A 4,884-nucleotide genomic window follows, 5' to 3' on the forward strand; every position below is an offset into this window, starting at 1 on the left:
CTTTCTAGGTCCAAGGCTGAGGCTATCTACTCTACAAGTAATAAGGAGTACCTCGCCAATATTTTGACTACTTCAAAATTCCGCTCCTACCTGTACGGACGCCCATTAAAAGTTGTCAGCGATCATCACGCAGTGCGATACTAGCTAATTTGAAGTACCAATCCGGCCTCCTTGGTCGAGAAAGCATGCGTGTCTAGTACGTCGAAATCACCTTCGTCTCAAAATCTGGCTGCAAGCACAACTTATGCCGACTGCCTAATTTGAGCCCTGGCGACAAGCTGCCGGATGATGAGATGGGAGTGGATTTTTTGCACCGATAAGCCCCAGTGACTTGGCAAAACAACAACTCATGGACGGCGACCAGCAGCGTCTCGTCCGGTGCGTCGAAAGCAACCCTTCTACACCTTAAAGCAGAGTTGAAACGTCTTTTTCATCTTTCTGTTGGCAAAATGCATTCCTTCTTAAGATCAATTGCGCCGTAAAAAAGACCGTGAACCTTCGGGTCATTCCGAACAGCTTACGGGATTAAATTCTGTAGGCGTCGCACGACGAACCAGCAGCTGGGCCCCTCAGGTTTACCCGCACCCTACACCGTTTTCAAGACAAGCACTGATAGCAACAACTATCTGCCGACGTCGCACGATAGGTAGAAAACATGCCGTAAGCGTAAACGACGAAAGACGCCACTAATCAGGGCAGCTAAACCACTGATGCCCATACCTGCACCGAACAAGCCTTTCAACGGAATAGAAGAGTCCTCATGGCCCCTTCCAAACATCACCATCATGCAACATCTGGGCCATCGTGGCGGCCGACTGCTTCACCCGCTACGGCCAAGCGAAAGCGCTGCCGACTGGCACGGTGGTGGAAGTGGCGAAATCTTTTGTCGACCATGTCGTCTTGCACCAAGACGCCCCAGAATTTCTCACTCGGGATAGGGGAACAGCAATTCCATCCGAGATTAGCTGAAGCAGTTGTGAATTAGAACCGCAATAGCCATCGGCGAACCGCAGCATTGCATGCGAGCACTAACAGACTTGCGACGTGTCTGAACACAACCATCGCTGACGTGGTCGCGTTTGATGTGAACGCCGAATGAAAGCTGGGTACGCCGTCATTCCGTGCGTCGACTTGGCGTAGAACATCGCTGTGCATGAGGCCAGCAAGATTAATCCGTTTGGGCTCGTCCACGGCAGGCAGGCAACCAGAAAGCGCAACGCCATGCTCCGAACGTCACCCATGATAACAACATCGTCGACACCGCCTAGTTCCAACGCGCTGAACAAACGCGACGATTTGCCGGGCCACGAATAAAGGACAAACAGCGCGCCATCGCTCCACGCTGTATACAATCTATCCCGACGCAACATGGAATAAAATCAAAGTGAAATTGCGAGACTGTTGACGCCCATTCGCCGCTGAGGAGTCAGTGAAAGCTGTTGCGCCGGTAGTGCTACAAGTTTATCGCCGAATCAGAGAGCTTGAATACGAGATTGTCCCATTGGCGTGACAGCATCTGAGCGGCACCGTCCCCACCCAGTTGTACATGTACGTTTGAAGCCTTATTATGGACGGTAATGGAGACTGTGTTTGCATTATAGGTGTTTATTTTCCTCTTCTAGGTGTTATTTGCTTGGATTTCTTTATTTTTGTTTGAAATCACCGAGCTCACTTTTCTATTAGAAGCAAGTAATGCCTGGAACCTTTGTACTATTTGTTCACATGCAAAGCCGCCGGCACTCGGCTTGAAAGTTTGCTTGTTACACGAGATGCGACCACTTTTCTCAAATGATCGCAGCCGCGTGCAACTGTTTCGACTTTGTTTCAGATTTTGTTGTTCTTTTGCCGCCTCATCTAACTGGTTCCTGACAAGTTCAAGTGGAGCAAGCGCGGCAGGTGACCGCCAAGCAAGCTTGTTGCTGCGCCGTCGTGGAGTCATTCTATTCTTTGAGGGCGCTGTTCAGCCATAAAAACAGCTACATTTGGAAGCCTTTATCACTTTGTTGGGATCCCATCACACACACGTGACAATATATTCCTTCGGAGCCGTCTAACAACATTTCCGCTTTACCTTTTGAGAGATTAGATATTTCCGGGAGGAAGAAAATTCACATGCGATCAGAAAAAATGGTGCGATGTAAAATCGTCAGCATTGGTGATTTTGTGTTAATGCATGCGCGAATAAATAATTTTACATTTGATAATTTCGCTTTCAATTTTTTTACAAACCTCCCGCATCTGAATCGATTAGATTAGTTAGTGTAAGAGCGTATTTACTTTTAGTGGAAGAGCGTAGTTTACAGTAAACCTCACTTTGGGATTACGTCGCACCTTCCACTGAATTTTTATTATCGCGGACGTGCAGTTTGCTTTTCTCGGAGCAAAGTTTCTCGCCACTTCCGGTCTCGCTGTTGACGGTCTATCTCGCCAATTTCTGAACCCCATGAATCTCTTGTGCTTGAATGGCATCCTCGCCGCCGTAGGCACTAGACAAGCCACTCCGCAACTACCATCTTGAGTCTTTTCGGCGCTTATTGGTGATGTTGCTGTCAACCCGAGGCCAAGCAACCTAGAGCTATCGATGCGTAATGCCGTTACGCAACACATAATTACTCATGGCCTCCAGTGCATTGCCAACCTACCCATCGTGCTGGCGACAGCCTCACCGTTGCCCACAGGGAATTCTATCATATACTGGAATTCGGCATTTTTCGGTCGTCGTCCAGCAGGTGCCCTTCGGCACTGCATATGGTGCCGAAGCAGGACCCGGCAACTGGCGCCCTCCTATCTGCGTCGTGCCCAAAACGCCCGCAGCGTCGCAGCGCGATATCCCCTACCTCACAGTCATTGCTTTGCTCCCGGTCTGCACAGCATGTTCACTTTTTCCAAGATCGAGCGCGCGCAAGCCTACCACCAGGCACCAGTGAAACCTGAAGAGTGACCTGGCACGGGTATTGTTGCGCAGGCTGGACTGTTCGTGAATGTTCGATAGTTTTTTGGCATGCGGAACGCTCCTGAACTATTGCAACGTTTCATCAATGAAGTCACTCGTAGCCTAGCCTGTGTTTTATGCTCCCTAACCTCGCTGATCTGCTCGTCGCAAGTTCTCTGTGTGGAGAACACGCTGTAGATTTGCGCCTGCACTTTTCACGACTTGAAGAGCATGGCCTCGTGATCAGACCGGGCAAGTGCCTTTTCGGTATCAGCGATATCGAGTTCCTTGGCCATCACGAAACAGTGCAGAGAATGCCGACTATGGCCTCGAGGTAGCGAAAAGTTCCACCGCCAGCTTAATTTCAAACGGCATTTCCTGCCCGACATGCCCCGCACAATCCTGCCCCTCACCGATCTCAATTCCCCGCAAGGTACCCACGCCCCTATCGAGTGGACTCCAGCCACATAAACAGCCTTCCAAGCCGCCAAGAACACCATTGCCCACGCTGCTCACCTCGTGGGCACTATGGCCGAAGCCCTACTCGGTCTCATCACTGATGCCTTTGGCGTAGCTGTAAACTCCGTTCTGCCGCAGCTTCAGCAGCACTGCTGGTACCCGCTGGGTTTCTTCTTTCAGAAGCTTATGGACGCATAAACGCGGTCTAATATGTTCTAGTGTGAACTGCCCGCCGCCGACTTCAGCAATCGGCACTGCTGCCCCGTATTACGAGAAATAGTTTTTTGTCTGCTGACGAAGCAAAAGCTTTTGTTCTTTGCATTTCAAAAGAATCAGAGGTCATACATGAGATGATAAATGCGGCACCTCAGTTACATCGAAGGGCACGTGAACACCGCTACCAACGCGCTGTCTCGCTTCGATGCTCTTGCATTAGGCACGCTTGACTTTGAAGCGATGGCTGCCGACCAGAGATCAGAGAGTGAGCTAGAAGCCACCCATTCCGCCACTTGCTCTCTGTTCTTTTCACAGGTTCTTCTGCCCTTCTGCTCGGACAGCATAGTGTACGACGGGTCATATGATTATCAATGTCTTTTCATTCGGCCGTTTTATGTGGCCGAGTTCCGCAACGAAAGCCATCGTGGTCCAGATTACTCTGGCCAAGCTTCAATCGAGATATGCGTAAGTTGCTTAGATTGCGGGGGCTTAAACTGTCAGAGTGCGAAAACGACGTGCCACACGAAGTCGCGCCAACAATTTCGGTCTCCCAGCTGTCGCTTCAACTATGTCGACATCGACATTATTGACCATTTTCGTCATGAAGATTCCGCTGTATTTTTACGTGTGTCCACCAGTAAACCCAGTGGCCAGAGGCCTTTCCGTTATCTGGCATTACGGCATCTATTGTGACTTCAGCATTTGCACTCATATCCACTTTACGCTTCGGCTGCCCAAGAACGATCATGACAGATCGCGGCCGCCAGCTTCAGTGTGGTTTGTTTCGTGCCCTAATTTCTCTACTTGGCGTGCGTCACATCCACAGCACCGTGTACCATGACTCAACTAACGGCGTGGTTGCATGCTTACACCACCAGCTGAAGGCAGCCCTTGCGATGTGCGAAGCTCGCAGTTCCTGCCCCGATGACCTACCTCTAGTCTTCCTCGGCCCTTGTTCGGGTTCATAGATATCCAGTGCACGAGGTCTGATCCGGTCTGCGGCACTACCCTCCGCTTGCAAGCGAGTTACTCGTTTCGGTGCAACGAGGACATTTTTAAAGTTTTTATCGAAGTACTAAATAAGTACCTTTTGGGACTGCTGTCAGCAATGCCTGTTGGGATTCCTACGATCGGGCACAGTCCATTCTTTCTGTAATAAATTTTCCCTTTATTCTTTTCTATAATAGCAAGGTACTAGTTTGGTGAATTTTTTTCAATATGTGATATACCACTACACCTGATATTTCTTGGCACCGATTGGGGTTATTACAGAGCCT

This window comes from Amblyomma americanum, chromosome 8, assembly GCF_052857255.1.
Source record: "Amblyomma americanum isolate KBUSLIRL-KWMA chromosome 8, ASM5285725v1, whole genome shotgun sequence".
Lineage (NCBI taxonomy): Eukaryota > Metazoa > Arthropoda > Arachnida > Ixodida > Ixodidae > Amblyomma > Amblyomma americanum.